The sequence below is a fragment of the Triturus cristatus genome, chromosome 8 (assembly GCF_964204655.1).
Source record: "Triturus cristatus chromosome 8, aTriCri1.1, whole genome shotgun sequence".
NCBI classification, from domain to species: Eukaryota; Metazoa; Chordata; class Amphibia; order Caudata; family Salamandridae; genus Triturus; species Triturus cristatus.
Window position 1 is genome coordinate 466,936,923 of NC_140591.1, and position 19,049 is coordinate 466,955,971.

Sequence of the window (19,049 nt, forward strand, 5' to 3'; positions counted from 1 at the left end):
CCACTAATCTTAACAAATGACAAGCAAGCTACTGTGTGTCTGTTTTCCCTAGGGAATTCATCACATGTTTGAAAACCTTCTTATTAAGTATGCCCTCTCCTACTTTGCAATTAAAATCTCTTTCTACGCCCTCTGATTTGGGTGCTTAAAACACCTGACTTTCAGAACTGGTTTTTATAATGACATCTTTCAAACCAATGGGTGATATCTAGCTAGGATCTTTCTCCTTTTGGGTGATTCACAAAGCACCTTGTGAATAACACCTCGAAAAAGAAAATATGTTTATCAGGCGCATTGTTTAAAAGACATTCCTCAAACTAAACACTGGTGCCTTGAATGATTTTGCATATTCACCAGATTAACAGCTCAATATATGCAGCTGAGCAATGGCACCACCTACATGCCCCTTATGCAACATACAAAATGGTCAAATTACTCAGAAAAAAAATCTTTAAGAATGTGATATGTCTACAAAACAGTGTGCATGAACATCGCAATTAATGGTAGATAAATATATGAGTGAAATATTATGGACAAATACCTGCCAAGACCGTCCATCTGGGCACTTCCTTTCAATGCATGGTACATAATGGTTCCAGTTACTTGAAAGGGCCCCTGCAATACACAGAATGAAGTATCTTTTCAGTTTTAAGCGGGCCACAGGAGTTTCCCAATATATGAAATTTTAGATTGATCAGTAGATTGTGAAGTGGTACCGGTCACAAGACAGTGCCATAAAAAACAATTAAAATAACAAACAAAATGCAGCATGAGCAATACACTTGAGGAAACATTGCAGGGGCGCATCATTGTATTAACTAAATTATATTTTCATCTAATTGTGACTATTTAAATTTTCAGTGGGTCCATTTTTAACATCCTAAAATTACCTTTGTGTCTTGGATAAAATGGGCATTCGTGAGTAAGCTTGTAAAGCTCGTTATTTTATTATTTTTATTAAAATGCATTGTGGCAAAGAAGATCATTTTATTGTTGCATCCTAATCTCCATCTTGTTTTATAATTATTTCTCAAGCCTTTCAGCAAAAAACAGTTGAGAATCCCAAACGTTGGGCGCTCAATGGTTCTGATTCACAAATGCAAGCTAGAAAGGGGTTACACTTTCGTGGGCTTCCGCTTTCATCTGAAATAGATTTTGGATAGTTTTGCACGAGTTTTCCACGAGAGACACAAGCATGATTAACCCTTAAGATCTACAACAGTTGTACCTTTTTACGAGTACTTCTACTTCCTATTAAGTTTAAAATCCGCATAAGTAAAGTATTCAGAACCATACCTTTTACTTTTAACTTCTTATTTTTTTCTCCAGAGTGAAAAATTGTGTGCTATGGAGAAATCTCTTTCCCTGTCTGCTGTCTTAAATGCACTTCGCATTTTGAAAATTCCACTAATCCTGATCTTGTGATTCAGAATTGGTAATCATATCAGCAATGCTCGTATTTTGCACATCAAAGTTACATATAGTTGTGCAAAACCCTTTACGAAACATGCAAACATGTTTTATCAAGGTGGACGGTATTCTACAAAATAGTAGCCTACTGCAGAAGTCTGAAACCATAAATTGATGTATGCACTTATGCAGAGGCGAGTCTCGCATGTTGCCTAATACAAGCAAAATATTATAACAGACCAAACATCACTTGGCAGTGAATCACAGTACCGTTTCCATTTCAAACGTTTAAAGACAATCTAAAATAGCTTGGTCAATTTTTTTTTCTGAGCATGTTTGTACAATAAAACCTAATTTGTTACATCCAGGTACTCTTTCTTGATATTGACTAACGATCAACCAGATATAATATTCCTAATTTCTCCCCATGAAAATAGTGCTGGGAAGCCCCAGGGTAGCCATGCGCCCTATAAATCATAAATAATAATAATATTTCTTTAAATGTAGATGATTCGATGACTTCCTTGAAAATAAATGATCATGGAGGGTTTTTGTTCATCTCTTTGGTCTAAAAGAGCAGACATCAGCACGGGTTAGGATGGAAATCAACTCGCACTTCAAACTTGGACGCAGCATATTTGTATTGCCAGTGGTACTTCCATTTAAATTGGGAACAATTGAAGCAACAAACGAACCAATAATAATCACTGCCCAACTGTGCCTTAGGCAAGATTTCGTTGCAAGAACCTGCTATTTTTCATATGCATGACAGCTGGCCTTACCATTTTTGCAGGAAGTAATGTGACAATCTGTGAACATGAAAGGCGCCATCTACAGAATGTTGTCATAATAGGTTTTACGAATGCCATCAAATTTAGGGTCAGATGTACGACGCTTGCATTTTGCGACTCGCAAATTGCATCGCTTTGCAACTCGCAATTTGCAACTCGCAAAATGTAATGTACAACAGTGTCTCAGACAATGTTTGCGATTCTCAATGGGGTCGCAAATTGCATGCCTCATCAATATTCATGAGGCATGCACAATTTGTGACCCCATTGGGAATGGCTAGCACTCACAGGGATGGTGGCCTGCTAGGGTCAGCAGACCACCATGTCTGTGACTGCTTTTTCAATAAAGCAGTTTTTTTTTAAATGCAGTCCGTTTTCCTTAGAGGAAAACGGGCTGCATTTACAAAAGAAAAATTAAGCTTTTCAGTTTCATTTTTTAAGGGCAGGCAGTGGTGCCTCTGACCACTGCCTGACTTTAAAAATATTTTCGCACCCATTCACAGAGGGGAAGGGGCCCCTTGGGGACCCCTTCCGGTTTGCTAATGGTTTACCACCTACTTAAAGTAAGTGGTAAAGTGCGAGTGTTTTGAGACCACAAATGCAGTCGAAAAACAATCTTATATGCTATTTGCACTCGCTATTAGGAAGGGACGCTGTTAGAATAAAAATGTCTTAGCTGTGTCGTTTATATATATTGTTCTGCATAAGTTAGCATTTGCGGCACCATTTTATGTTTGGTCGCCATTTTGATCCATGAACGAAACTAATCTCTCTCTCTGCCTCTGCGAGAAGCAGCTTTGGTAATTTTCGTTTTTCCCAAGGTTAGGCCTTGCTGTACTAATGAATACTCTGTTCTTATTAGAGCATACCTTTCCCACTAGATAGAGGCATGCTCCCACTAGTCCAGCGATGGGTGCAGGCAGAACGACCTTGGCATAGAGCTAGTGTGTGCCCGGTCTCAGGATTGAAACTTATACTTCTGTACCGACTTTGTGTAGTTGCCTCCATCTGGAAATTTCCAGGTCGGGGCGTGTCTTCATTGGTTTTGAATCATACATAATGTATCACCATTTTTTTCTGATGTCAGTCCTCTCTGCAGCACCCCTAAGCGACTGGGCAGACGGGGCTCCCCTCGAGTGTATCTGAATAAACATATACTTGGTTTGTATTCTCTACTGTCTGACCGACTCTTCATTTGTATGGAAGGCTGAGAGGTGGTCGCGCGTGAGCCGTGTGGCCCTATTCGGGTCACTTCCTTCAGTTGGCACCCGAATAGGGACCCCATCGGGCGAGTGGCCCATCCTCTCTTGAGGACGGGTGGGGAGGTCGAGGCCACCGTCGGGTTGGACAGACGGACCAGGGATCCCTGCACGAGAGAGTTCCTGAACTTGCAGCTGCCCGTTCTGTCCCGCCAGACGGTGTTTCGCCCCGGGGGTCATCCCGACTGGGTTCCTGAAGGGCAAAATCCTTGGATCTGACCTTTTGGTCCATAGAGTCGGCAGTGGAGAATACACTTGTTTTACCTGTGTGCACCAGGTGAGTTTGTTTTGGTTCTTTGTGGACATGGTACCATTTTGGTTTGTATTTGGTGCGGTCTGAGGACCGATTTTGATATGAAGTGTTTGTGAACCCTTTGCCAGGCAACATAACGAATTTGGCTCATTTTTGAAAATGCCTGGATTTTGCAGTTTCTTGGTTTCTTGTTGCTTTGCAGGGGCTCGATTAAAAGAAAGTCAGCCAGCGTCTCCAGAAGGCACTCCGAACTTTGTATGTGAAACATGGCCTTAGCCTTATTATGTTTAGTATGCTATGGCATAAATATATGAGGGACAATGCTGAGGTGCAGTGGCCGTTGACGGACACTTTTGATGAACAAAAAAATGGTGTTTTACAGGAGAAGTTGTTTGCAAAAAGAAGTAGACAGTCTATGTTTGATTCTCTTTGAACGTGGCAAAAGGAGGCTAAACAGAGGCGAATTAAAGCAGAGAAAGAGGCCCGTAAGGGGAGAATGCAAACATTGACTCAGAAAGCTGTAGCACATGACAGAGAGAAATAAGAGATAGGAATTGAACGTGAAGATAGGAGGTTTCGATTGAATATTGATCAATGTTATGTGACCCAAGAAGAAAATGATTCGTTTGTGGAACAATTGTTGGATACTCGACCCCCACCCCCAAATGTCCCACAGAGGATATATCCTGCTCTTCCCTCACAGGCTCAGCTACCCGGTTCTTCTGCCTCTGATGTTTCTGCTTTTGTGACTGTTGATCACACTGCCTTGGCCGCGGCACCTCCTGTCCTTTCTATGCCCTCGCTGTCTGTGGCAACTATCACTGTTAGTACTCCTGCAACATTTATTGCTTCTGCGTTCCTTTCGCCAGCTCTAACACCTGCGACGCAGCCGGCAGCGATGTTAGTGCCTACTACCTCTGTTATCACTCCTACTGTGTTCTTCCATTCCTGGACATAACCGAGTAGTGGGACACAAGTACTTGGATTTGAGGATAGAGACTGGACGAAATTTAAGGAACATATGGGGCGGACGTTAGTCCGATCTGATGTGGGAGATTAGGAGAAAAAGGTGGTGGCTAATCAGGCTGCGCAGTGGGCCCAGAACCCCATTTATTTTGTGGAAGATGTGTGGAGTGTGATGAAAGATTATGAGCCTTTTGTACAACAGCAAACCCTTAAGGATATGTCAGATACTTTGATCAGTCTTTAGGAGCAGTTCTTCAATGATGCAGCACCGCAAATTCTATATAATATTAAGGCTCATGTATAAGTTACGGATATGGCACCTGGTCAAGCTTTTGATAATGTTGCGACACTGATTGCTTATCGGGATAGACTGCTTGAGAAGAGTCCCACCCCGCTATCTCAGTTCCCGATGCGGGAGGTTCATCCTATCTGTCATCCTGAAATACCAGAGCTAAGGGATCAGCACAATGCTGTTATCAGACCCAGTGAGGCAGCCCGTTTCCAAGAACAGTGGGATTATACTCCATGGAGAACGAAGTGAGGTTTTGTCCCTTAAGACTCAGTTACCTGACCATAGGAAAAATCCTACTGCATATTTCAAAGAATTGACTGAGGCAGCCTCTTCAACAGTAATGATGCTTGCGGATATTGAAATGTTTTTTGGTTTGCTGGTTCCGGTTGATGTTTGGAGACAAATGCACACACGGGATCATGCTATGGAATTGGGTGGTACCTGGGATCAAATTAAAGTATGGGATCCGTAACCGAAGCCAGGTGATAAGCCTAGATCACAGATACTTGCTTTGCCCGGCTGTATCATTACGTATATCGGCTTACCGTCAAAAGAAAGATGAGTGTGTCTGATTTTTTCACTTGGTTTGAAGGTGTGTTTCTAGATTATAGTGGACAGGATTTGTCGATCGAACGTGGTGTTCGATTGTTTGTTAATAGATTTGTTTCCAACTTGTTTCCTGAGATTGCAACCCGATTACATGCTTCTGAGAGCACCTGATCCACATCTTCCCCTTCTGTTATTATGAATATGGCACAGTATTACGAACATAGGGAAAAGGAGGATAAGGAGAGGACAGAGAAGAAGCACAAGGATTTGAAGACGAAGGTGTTGTTGCAGTAGGCTTCTAAAGGGAATGGTACAGGACGTGGTGGTTTGGCCCGGCAGCTTCTACGTACTAGCAGGAATACTACGCCTGTAGGGCGGAATCAGTGTGCGTATTGTAAAGAGGAGGGACACTGGCATAGGGAATGTCCCATGTTGTTACAGAAGGTGGCGGTCCCAAGAGGACGAGGTTCTCGTGTACGGGGTCATGGAGCTGGTGGTCAGGACAGTGCTCAAAATGCTGTAGACCCGCAGGGTCGTTCTGATCAAAATTACTTCGATGGCCCAAGAGGAGGGCAGTATTATCATGATGATTATGATACGGATGAGGTGACAGGGATGTCTTACAGCTAAGACAGCCAGGGACAGAGTGAGGGTTCAGTTCCGATACCTGTAGATCAACGTGGACCGTATGTGAGTGCGGATGTGCATGGTTCGGCGAAGGAGTTTTTTGTGGATATAGGTGCAAAGAACAGTTCTATTTCTTGTTCCTGGGGTGGCTCTGTCTGGCCATAATAATGTTTCCGTAGGTTCTTCTGGTGTATCGCTTGTGAGCTCCATTTCAAAATCCCTTGCGTTGACCATTGGTCCTTTCACTGTGGATTCGCCATTCTTGTTGACGTCTAATTATGAAGAAAATTTGATGGGTTTGGACCTGTTGAAGAAATTGCATGCCACGATTTACTGCTCCCCGGCAGGTGTTTACAGGACAATGGGTCCGGATGTCGTGTGCGTCTGCCCAAAGATACGCCTCTTCCTGCAGAGTTTAAAGATGTACCGCCCTCCCTTTGGGCGACAGGTGACACAGATGTGGGACTGTTACAGATACCGACAGTTTCGATCTGAGTTAAAGACAATGCTATTCTACCTCGCATCCCTCAGTATAAAATACTACAGACAGGTGAGTGGGTTTAATTGCATATTGTACAGGACTTGAGTAAGAAAGGAGTGGTTGAGGAGACAACTGCTAATGTCTGTAATAGCCCTATTCTTCCCATTCTCAAACGGACACCTTCGGGTTCCTCTGACGATCATGCAGATGTTTACCGCTTTGTGATTGACTTACGGTAAGTTAATAAAATAGTGATTTCCCAGTTTACGGTGGCCTCTGAAATTACGACTCTTTTGACAATGATTCCTTTTTCTACTACATTCTTTTCTGTCATTGACTTGAAAAAAGCGTTCTTCAGTATTCCCATTCATCCTGACAGCAGGTATTTGTTCGGTTTCACCCTAGCTGGTAGAAGCTTTAGATTCTGTTGCGCTCCTCAAGGCTATACAGAAAGTCCAAGTATCTATAGTCAAGCATTGAAAAGTCAGCTGGATTCCTTGTCACAGGGATGTGGAATTCCTATAGCCCAACGCCCGGGACATATTGTTTGGGGTCAAGGGCAACAAGTTTTCATGTGTATTTTGTCCTTGGGACAAGTAGGCCCAACCCCCTACAGCACAAACTCTTTGGTTGCCAGTTTACTGTACCACATTATGGATCAGGAAAGGGCAATGTCTGCAGTTAAGGTAATATTTGTTTCCATGTGTTAATTGCTGTTCAAGCTTGTATTTATGGTTCATTAATGCAAAGCCTTTATTAATAGGGTGAGCACTAAAAGTAAATGTTGTAAGCTCGGCCTGCACTACTGACGGTGTTTCCAGTATAAATGTGTACACACGTTTTCAAAGTTTAGTAATATGAGGCTATGTATAATGCTCCCAGAATGCTCTCTGATTATATGCAAATATTTGCAGAAGCTTGAAAGCAAGAGTGATGATTCTTTGCTTTCAAAATAAAATGTTCACAAAAAATTGCAAGTAGGAAAAAAAACCTTTTGCTAAACTACTGTAAGATTTTAGGTACCATATCTTTGCTGCATCATTTAGTAACATGTTGATGTATGCTTGTATTTCCCAAAAATATTCATAATGGAAAAGCAGTGTAACCAGTTTAAATAGGATTGTGGGAAACAAAAATTAACAAGCATTGGCAAAGCCAGTAGGTCTGAAATTGGTGGTCAGCCTTTTGGTTTTGTCAATGCGTGTCTTGTTTAGGCATGGTTTTTGTAAAACCTTATCGGTGTGGGAGCTGCTGGGCCCTCACCATTCTAACAAGCATTGGCAAAAGCAAAAATTGGTTTTGGTGTCAAAAAGCACACATTGCCACAGCAGTTCAGGGCACTGAACCAAATTACTTTGAGTGCCAATATGCTCCTTGTAAAAGAACAGAATACGGTCACTTACAGTGAAGTTAGCTGATAGACCGAGAGAGAGAGACAGAATTCTATTAAGCACAAAAGGTCATGGTTGACGCCAGGCCTAATTAGAGGCCCAATTATTAAAGAAAGTCTCAAAAGTACATCCATGGTATATATCCTTGCATTAAGTGCATATATACAGTTTCCGTGAATTCACAATCATTTACAGAAGTAGGCCAAGAAATAGCACTCCTAGAAAATATTTGTGAACTGCATTTTAGCATGAGCAAATGTGCATGTGTAGATTTGCTCGTGTAAAAATCTGAATGTTTCAAGTTCACTTTTCCTCCAACCACTTTTTTTCCCAACCCTGGAAGATGTTTTACGTCTGCCCCTGTCAGGAGTACATTTACAACCTTTTTCAGTACGGGAAAAGATTAGAAAAGAGTTGGTGCAAACCCTTAAAACACGCAAGTTAGTAGGTTTGCACAGACTCAAAAGGACATTCCAACCCTTGAACTATTGCTTACCACTACCTTCAGCCCCCGTATGTAGACCTGCAGAAACGTAGCAACATAAGGGAATTGCTAGTATTCAACCCTACTATGGTACAAGCCCTGGCATAATTAGAGAGGCTATATCAGAACTCTTATATAATGAGATTGCTGCAGTAATTTGTTGCCGCATTACATGGCACAAAAGGGACAAGTGGATTTTGTTACAGGACAAGTAGATTTATGAAGCAACCTGCCCCATGGACAAGTAGATATGTTATTAAATTCCACACCCCTGTTGTCACTTCTGCAGGTAATGTATTGCTTCAGTATGTCGAAGACTTGCTCATCGCCTCGGATACAGAACGAGGTTGCAGAGACAGTACAGTAAAATTGTTGTTACATTTAGCTCAACATGGCTATAAAGTACCCCTTTCCAAATATCAGTATTGTCGAAAAAAGGTCATCTACTTAGCTCACCTACTGTCGAAGGAGGGTAGGAGATTGACGCCTGAGCGCATCAGTACCATTGTTAAAATGCCCATTCCTCAAACTCAAAAAGATGTACGCGTTTTTATTGGCATTACTTCCTACTGTTGCCAGTGGATTCCAAATTATTCCCTACTAACCAAACCCCTGCTTGCTTTGACTACTAAAGATGTGCATGAACCCCTTTCCTTGGACACCTGAATGTCAGAAAATCTTTTGAGCAATTAAAAAGTGCGCTTTGTTTGGCTTCAGTGCTTGGCATGCCTAACTATAGCAAGCCATTTGTATTTTTGGTCCATGAGATAGCTGGTTGTGCGCTTTCTGTTCTAACACAAACATTTGGTGATAAGCAACAGCTATGTGCTTATTTCTCTGTTGTTCTTACCCCTGTCACAAGAACCCTCCCGAGCTGTCTAAGAGCGGTCACGGCTATGGCCGTCTCGATAAGACAATCAGCTGGAATTGTGCTTGATACTGATCTAAAAGTCATGGTACCCCATGCTGTGGATACACTTTTGAATAAGACCAAGACACAGCACCTCTGACAAGTTTTGAGTTAACGCTGTTTACTAAACATATTACGATCAAACGATGTGCCAGTCTGAATCCAGCCACGTTACTACCCTTTCCTTCTGAGAATGAGAAGATTGACATACATGATTGTATCTTCCGGACGGAAGAAGAGACGAAAGGACGGGTAGACTTGACTGATGTTCCCTTATCTGACCCTCAAGGGGAACTATATGTCGATGGCTCATGTTTTAAATTATCAGATGGCATTAGAACTGCTGCGTATGCTATTACTACGCTGCGTATGGTAGTTGAGACATCACAAGTTCCCTATCAGTCGGCCCAAGCTGCAGAGCTCGTTGCCCTAATACGAGCCTGCGAGTTGAGTGAGGGACTGGTTGTTAATATTTATACTGACAGCCAGTACACCTTTGGAGTCGCCCATAATTTTGTGCGACTCTGGGCAGAGACAGGGTTCCTTACTTCCCATGGAACAAAGATTCAGCACGGTCATCTTATATAAAGACCTCTGTCCACTTTGACACTCCCTAAGAAATTGGCAATAGTAAAGCGCAGCACCCATAGGAAAGTTACTGACGATGTGGGTAAAGGGAACAACAGCTAAGGAAACAGACTAGGATGAAAAGAATGTTCGTAGCAGGTCCCACTAGGTGGGTGCCCGAGGTCACTATGTTTGAAGATACACTTGAGAATGTGAAGGAAATACAGAGTAAGGCCACAGTGGAGGAATTAGAAGTGTGGCAAGAAAGTACAGCACAATTGAACGATGAAGGATGTTGGATTTACAAGTCAGGGAATCAAGGATGGATGTTGCCAGATGCATATGTTCTTCCTGTAGTCACAATGGCCTATGGCTCAACCCATATTAGTGCTAATGATATTTGCAAGTTGTTAGACCCTGTATGGCAAAATGACAACATCTCCAAAACTGCTGCACATTTAGTGAAGTATTGCATGGTGTGCATGATGCACAATCCTGGAAAAGGTACCCCTACACCACCTGGTAATTATGCACCACCTACTTTCACTTTTGAGGTCCTTCAGTTAGATTACATTGAATTGGACAGGCTAACTCATTTGAAGTAGGTGTTGGTGGTTGTTTGTGCATTCAGTAAATGGGTTGAGGCTTATCTCACTAAAGACAATACAGCCATTGTGACTGCAAAGGTACTCCTGAAGGAGTTCTTTCCTCGCTTCGGCTTGCCCCGTTTGATCTGGAGTGATAACGGAAGTCATGTTAATGCCAAGGTCATACAGTTAATTTGTGACGGTTTTCATATAAAACAGAAATTCCATGCTGCAAACCATCTGCAATCAGCAGGTTTAGTTAAGAAGTACAATGGTACTCTCAAACTGAAGTTAGCAAAGATTCAGGAGACAACAGGGTTACAGTTGCCAGATGTTTTACCATTAGCTCTTTTGTCAACAAGAACAACAGCACATTCTAGAACAGGATTGTCACCCTACGAGGTCGTGTTTGGACGCCCGGCAAATGTCTGGGGCGTCCCGCGCCCTCGTAGATTCTCCGATACTGAGTATCCATTGTTGACATACTACTTGTGCCAGTTAACTGAAAATTTTCATTCTATTCACCAACAGATCCATGACACGTCATCCAGCCTGGTGATTGGCTCCCTGTGTGCCATTTTCAGAGGAAAAAGAGTATGAAGCCGCGCTGGAAGGGGCCTGAGTAGGTTCTTCTAGCAACACGAACGGCGGTCAAGGTTGCTGGCCGAAAGAATTGGATCCATGGTACTCATTGGAAACAAGTGCCCTTTCCCTATGATCAGTGGGTGATGGATGGCATTGGGGACACTGAGTGTGAGAAGGAACCTCAGTGCGTCCCCTTCAGTGACGCAAAATTAACGTAGACCCAAACGGATGCAGAGAATGATGATGTGCTAAATGCAGCGGTCCCTCCAGAAATTCGAACCATTAAGGAGCCGCTTTTTGTTGACCCTTCTGTGCCTGGAGTCACCAGGTACAATTTGCGTCCTCGGCTGAGGAATAGTGCACCAAAGGTGAAGTCAGATTAGCCAGGGATGGACTGTATAAGTTAGGGTGTACTTTGCTATAGTACCAACGGTGTTAGTTTAGGGTGTCGTTAAGATTCATGCACTGTTCTGACATTGGACAGGATAAATAGAACGTGCTCCTTATCCTTATCCTGAGCGACGTGGGATTCATCGCGAGCTTAGGACTAAGCAAGCTCCACTGCCGGTGCTCAAGAGCGCCAACGTTGATGAACAATAGGAGCCTGTACCAATGAGTCTCTGACGGACACTGGGAACTCTTACCTTTGCTATAAGTTTTATTGCATTCCTCTTCTTGTTCTATAATGCATCTGTTTGGTCGACCCATTGAGGAGGAGGAACAGCCATTTGCGCCACCAGGTTTAGCGTGGGGTTGGTTAACAAAGAGTAAAATAGTTTGCATATTAATTGTTGTGATTAGGCTAATAACAATACTTGGAATATCCTGGTTTTTAGAGGAGAAATATCCTGTACATTCCTTGGTGGGTACAACGCCCACTTCCCCTGAGCAAATGTTTTTTACTTTGGCCCCTCACAAAGAAGAGAATAGAAAGTCTTACACAGACAGTGTATTTATACAAATGTTGCATCAAGCCCATAATGTGTCCAATACAACTAATTGTTGGGTTTATGGATTGCTTCCCTCAGTTATTCATAAGAGCGACACTTTTTTGTCCATGCCATTGTCATATATTGGTAGCGGTGAAGGTTGGTTTGAATTGTTCGTTATGGTGCACTACCATTTCCAACTCTCTACTCTGGTTATGGCACCTGCTGATTCTCGCACTGTGGAAGAGTATATACGTTTTCATCACATGTTTAATCCCATTGGACCGGTAGGACAAGGGACCTTCGGTACATTGTCCCCAAAAACCTGTATGAGCACATATGAAAAAGTGAAGAACGAAAAATGGCTGATATCCAAAGGTTCAACACCTCTGAGTATTTTCAATCTTTCCAAGCTCGCAATATTACTAAGAACAAACTGATGCCGGTGTCCGTGGTCAACACAACAGCTAGTGTCTGTATACAGGAGATTGGGGAGGTAAAGGTGGGGGAGAGTAGATGCAATCTTACCTACAGACTGAGAATGAATAATAGTGCGCCTTTGATCTTACCCCATAATGTCTATTTTGTCTGTGGATCCCAAGCTCATGTCTGGCTTCTTAAGAGACCTCTAAATGACCCAGTAGGTCACTTGTCTCAGGAACCACCTAAAAAGGCATCTAAGAAAGCACCTGAGGGATCCCATGGACATGGTGCTCCTTCCACGTTACCTCATAAGATGCAGCAAGACAAGAAAAAGGCAAGTTCTTCCTCAAAAACTCTTCAAAAAACAGCTGTAGAGCCTCCTACACCCCCACCTAAAGTGAAACACACTTTTAAAAAACCTACTTCTGCTACGCCGATGGATGGCTCGTCGATTACATCTCTGTCGACGAAAAGATCCTCTTCTGTCCTATGTAAATCAAGTGCTGCCTTAGCAGCGCCGACGGCTCCTACTATCCCCACCATAACAGTGTCTTCAGTGGCATTCTCCTCATCAACCAAGTCATCATCCACAAGTCAGACTTAACTGTCATCGACAGTAAAAAAATTACCCTTTTGTCAAACCTCCCGTTGACGGCAAACCTTTAGTCAGTGGCAAGCCTCTCGTCAACGCCAAACCTGTCGTTGACAGCAAATCTTTCGCCACCTGCGAACCTTTCATCTACAACCTCATCGTCGATGGCAGCTCCACCGCCATTGTCGACGGCCTTTTCCCGGCAGTCTGTGTTCACTGACGACTCCTCGTCGACGACACCTAACCCATCAACAGTGGATTCTACATTGTTAATAAGAAAATCCTTGTCGACGACTCTGACAACGAAGAGGCATAAATCTGTTTCATACAAAAAATAAGCCAAAAAAGGTTAACATTATCTTGAACATCCCCAGGTCAAGTACAACAATTATTACCTTAACATCTTTTAGATGATGACAACTCCGAAGATGACAGTCTCTTTGGAGCAGCTTGTAGCGCTTCGGAGCTTAATGTAAAATATAAGGAAGATTCAGATGATCAGGACTATTAAGATCAACAATATTATTATCCTCAACAACGTCACCAACAACAATGACAGCATAATATGATATGTCTCCCTGCCACTCAAGTGTCCGATTTGCAATCTGTGCTGGCAGATTACAAAAAGAGATTTCCACCAACATCTCCCTCGTATGAACAAAAAGCCCCTTCACCACCTACAATGCAGGTTCATCCCCTAACTTCACCCCAGTACAGGCATCTCCGGTAATGAGCCATTCGTCGCAGGAAGTGCCTCTACACAAACCATCCTCTTCAGAAGAGGAAAGAGAAGAAGGTGAATTTCACCATGAACAAGATGAAAGGGACGATTACATACTGCCACCACAGGTGTCACCGTCTCCGCCTCAAACAGATTCTCCTCCAGAGATATAGGAGGTTTTCACAACCTCTTGGAGAGAGCAGCCAGACGCTTTGAATTACCAATGCCGCGCATCAACAAGACTGATTGTTTGTGATTTTAAAGAGTCTTTCAGAAAACCAGTGAGATTTATGCCCATCGTGGATTATATTTGGGACCAAGGCTTGAAGATTATGCGCAATCCAGCTACAGTACCACCAGTGTTACCGAGGTAAAAAATACAAGGCCCCGTAGAATGCGCCTGCCTGCTTGCTCATGGGACACCCAAAACCAGACGCAAGTGGCGTAGTGGAGATCTAAAAATCCCTCCACACCGAATTCAGCAGCCCCAGACAAAGAGGGTAGGAGGCTCAATAATATCGGCAAACGTTTCTCAACGATGTCAGTGCTCACAGTCAGAGTATCAAATTCCTTGGCGTTATTAGGCCAAATTAATAAACAAATGTGGTCAGATATTTCTGCATATCTCGAAAATTTCCCGTAAGAGATCAAAGAGGAAGCAAAGAAAATATTGCTGGAAGATGAGCGATCCGCCTCAGAAATAACAGACCGTGTGATGGATATTGCTTCCACCAGATTCAGACAGCTCTCTGGGGCAGCAGTTTGTAGGCGTCAGGGCTTGCTCAAGGCGACTTCATTCAGACCAGAGCAAAATACTGGACTTGCCTTACGATTGGAAAGCTTTGTTTGGAAAACATGTGGATAAAGCTCTCCAAACAATAAAGGCTGACACAGAGACAGACAAGTCCCTGGGGACTTAAAATGACTTCTCTTGGCGCTTGAAGAAAGGGGCACTCATCTTATAGAGGGGGATACCAACAGTATCGCTATCCCACATACACTTCATGGAACCAGCAATTTCGGCCCCAATATCACCAACGTTAACAATCTATGGCTGCCTATAACAAGTCCTCCTTCAGAGGGAAAACAGGACAGAAGGGCAAAGAAGCCAACCATCGACAATGACTTCCCCAAACTGCCAGCTACTTCCTTTCAAATCATCTGCAACACTGGAAGCTAATTGCCACAAATCAATTGGCTTTTAGACCTAATTCAATTTGAAAATTCTTTAGAATTCATGCAAAACCCACCTCTGACCACACCTCAACCTGTCACTCAAAAACACCTACGCCTTCTGAAGTATGAGGTTATTACCATGCTAAAAAAGGGAGCCATAGAGAGAGTACCACTCTTTCAAAGAGGGAAAGGTTTCTACTCCTGTTTTCTTCTTGATTTGCAAGAAGTCAAGGAAGTGGAGACCAATTCTGGACTTAAGAATCCTCAACAAATACCTCAAGAAACAATCGTTCCGCATGGTTATCATGCAAGATCTATTGTATCTCTTCAACGAGAATGATTACATATCGTCCCTGGAACTCCAGGATGCATATTTTCATACACCCATACACCAGAAACACAGAAAATGTCTCAGGTTCACGGTAGCCAGCAGTCACTATCTGTTCTGAGTATTGCCATTTGGATTTAAATCTGACCCCCCATTTTTACAAAGTGGCTAGCACTGGTTGCAGCCTACCACAAACAACAGAAACATCAAAATGTTCCCTACCTCGACGACTGGCTCGTCAAGGCCCCCACTTACAAGACCGCGAAAGCACACAATCTCACCTTCTATATCCAGGAAGCTCAAGTTATTTGGAGATCGACAATATGTCACAAGGTATCGCTAACAGCAGAATATGTGCCAGGAAACCAGAACACAATAGCGGATACCTTAAGCAGACTAAAAACAACCTGCCATGAGTGGGAATTGGATCAATACACACTCAACAGTATCTTTCTCCAGTGGGGCAAGCCAAACATAGACCTCTTTGCAACTCCCCACAACACTAAATGCTGGTACCTCGCAAGTTGGCATCCTCATCAGGGGTCATGTGGGAATGATTTTTCTTTTGCATGGTCTGGCATATTTGCCCACGCCTTTCCCCCCATTCCTCTCCTCATTTAATTTTTAGTTTATTAGTCAATTAAAACCATAAACAAAATCACACGGTTAAAAGTACATAAGGAATAAAAAGGTAAATAGATAAAAAGCAAGTATGTCATACAACTAATACAACCTCAACTCTTCATGCTACATACCCTTTGCTTTCTTAACTTTCCTTCCTAGAGATTTTAATCGGGATACCAAACACTAATCTATGTTAGATAAAAAGTGACTAAACAGGAATTGTTCATTAATTTGATATCTAAAAAAGCAAGCCTTCCGCACAGATAACTTAAAAAAAACCCTTAAGTAATTTAATACATATAATTAAAAATGCCTATAAGCGGAACTAAGAGAAATATAAATGCGGGCCAGGTGGACTGTAGGACCCACTATTAAGAACAATTTTGCAAGAATTCACATCATTAAAAATACAAAAATAGGTAAATAGTTATCTGAGTCTAACGGGACAGAGAACTGCTACTTTCAGCCCCTAGCAGCCCATCCTTCACAGTTACTGGGCGTGCTGTTAAGATTAGAAATTTCCAAGTTATTACAATTTAAAGTTACATTCAGAAACCGCCTCCAGATTACATATCACATATCCTATTAACTGATCATTTTCTTAAAACAGATCAATAACTGAGTCAGTCTAATGCTCAGCATGATGTTGATTGGGTCCATGGACTCCACCAGTGCATGCCTGCACGATCTAATACCCTGTTCAAGGAACTCTCGCCTTAATAAGGCTTTTTGTTGAACAATCAAAGCAGGACAAACACAGACAATGTGAAGCAGAGATTCAGGCCCCTGGCGGCATAGACGGCAGGACTGGTCTTCACTTTGACCGGACATCCTCCATTTCGGCATGAGGTCTAGCGTGGGTATTTCTACGAATCTTAGGGCCAAAAACGACTGTTTAATCTTGCAGTGGTAAGGAGCAGCAGGCAAGGCTGATTCTCTTAGAGTGGAATACGATTTCAACACCAGCCACCTGTGGCGACGTTTTAACAGGGTTTATTTGTCTGCCAACCAACTTTGCAGTTTTGTAGATTTATTTACAAGCTTCTTAAAGAATTTCCCCGAGATATTAGAATTCCAAAGGTCACCCAGTTCAAGCATCGTAATACTGTTTTCTAAAAATGACTTGTACGCATGGTTGCCCCTTTGCAAGTTAATTTCAATCTAGTTTTGCCAGTGTTTTCCGCTGCTGCTCGCAAGTTATAACAAAGCTTTACAAACGCAGCTGGCCTAGCGAGTGTCTGTTTTGTGAGCAGAAATTCAGGCCGGATTTGCGCCGGAGAAGCAGACTTGGGGAGCCTAAAGATTTGTTTATAGGCTCTTATCATCAGTTTTTCTAACAAAAGAGCATCATCACCCAACATAATCTCCATTCCATATGCAAGGGTTGGCAACAATTCCTCTCCTAACAAAAGTACTTAAGAAGATGAAAGCAGAACCCTGCAAAACCATACTTATAACCCCAGCAAGGCCGCGCCAACATTGGCACATGGAGCTTCCCCTCCTCTTAGTACAGCCTCCGATACAACACAAACTGATTCCGTCAATGTTGACAATGAGCTAGGGACAACTGCTGCATTCAGATTCCAGTTCTCTTAGATTATAAGCCTGGCTCCTGAGTCCCAAGAATTTCAACATTTAGCAATTCTTGCAGAATTCAGAGACATACTAGGCAGGGCAAGAGCAGACACTACCAACAAAACTTACTGCTTAAAGTTGAAAAGATTCTGCATTTGGTGTAGAACTGCTGAAGTGCATCTCATCTCATCTTCCCCAGAAGAGATTTTGCCTTATCTCCTGCACCTAGTTCAAACAGGTTTAGCTCACGCTTCCATAAAGGTACATCTAGCGGCAAGAGCAGACACTACCAACAAAACTTACTGCTTAAAGTTGAAAAGATTCTGCATTTGGTTTAGATCTGCTGAAGCACATCCCATCTCATCTTCCCCAGAAGAGATTTTGCTTTAGCTCCTACCCCTAGTTCAAACAGGTTTAGCTCACGCTTCCATAAAGGTACATCTAGCGGCCATTTCCCGTTTCCAAAGGTCATCCAACACTCCATCCTTATGGTCCAGCAGGCTTGTTAAGCACTTCCTCAAGGGGATGTTCAGAACATTTCCACTAGTAAGAGCCCCTCTTCCAACATGGCAGCTCAACATGGTGCTTGCATAACTAATGAAACATCCGTTCGAGCCTATCCATAAAGCGGATACAAAGTTCCTATCCTGGAAGGTAGTTCTCCTCCTCGTTCCTACATCTGCAAGGAGGGTTAGTGAAATTCAAGCTTTTACTACCCAGGAACCATTCCTGCAATTTAGGAACAATAGAGTTAATCTACGCACAAACCCTAAATGTATTCATAAAGTCCCCTGAGACTTTCACCTAAAGGAGCCAATAATACTTAAATAATTTTTTCCAAATACTCAGACATCAGCTGAACGTGCACTGCATTCCTTAGACCGATGCTTTAAGTTTTATTTAGACAGAACTATATCTTTCCGCAAATCCAACCCACTATTTGTAGTCTACAGCGCACAAAGGAAAGGTTTCCCTCTCACAAATCAGAGCATTTCTAGATGGATATCAAGCACAATACTCTTCTGTCATCAACCAGCTGGCCAGCCTTTGAACTCAAAGATCTGTGCTCATTCCACCAGAGCCATGTCCACATTCATGGCGTTGTTTGCAGGATTGTCCGTGCCAGATATCTGCAGAGCAGCAACCTGGAAGAGTGCACACACATTCACACAGCATTACTGTTTGAATTTTGAAGTTATGCGAGATGCTGCAGTAGGGCAAGCCTTTCTAAGACATCTTTTTCAATAAAGGTGAGTCATTTCTTTCTTCTCATCATCCGTTTTTCTTCTTATGTACATTTTGCTTACTGTTTATACATATATTTGTAGTCTCTTTGTACGCAGGATATGATATATTTCAACAAAATGTGCTTATTACTGCTTTCTACTCTGATTCAAGCATGTGAGTCTATAAAAGTTCCAATACTGGAGTAAGAAAATAAGTTACTCACCTGTAACAGTAGTTCTTTAGTATTGGATTCTTTCATAGATTTGCATGCGACCCACCCGCCTCCCCTGAATAAGCTCTAC

At 42.6% G+C, this 19,049-nt stretch overlaps 1 long non-coding RNA gene across 10 annotated transcripts in view; it reads right to left on the reverse strand.

Annotated features, from left to right (window-relative positions):
* LOC146802350 (uncharacterized) overlaps positions 1 to 19,049 on the reverse strand; it is a 546,156-nt gene that overhangs the window by 348,011 nt on the left and 179,096 nt on the right. For 7 of the 10 annotated variants that reach the window (XR_014967734.1, XR_014967729.1, XR_014967732.1 and 4 more), the window contains exon 2: positions 542 to 615. The exons of the other annotated variants lie outside the window; for them this stretch is intronic. This is a non-coding gene — a long non-coding RNA (uncharacterized LOC146802350). The remainder of the gene's footprint in view (positions 1 to 541; positions 616 to 19,049) is intronic. 10 annotated transcript variants of the gene reach the window in all.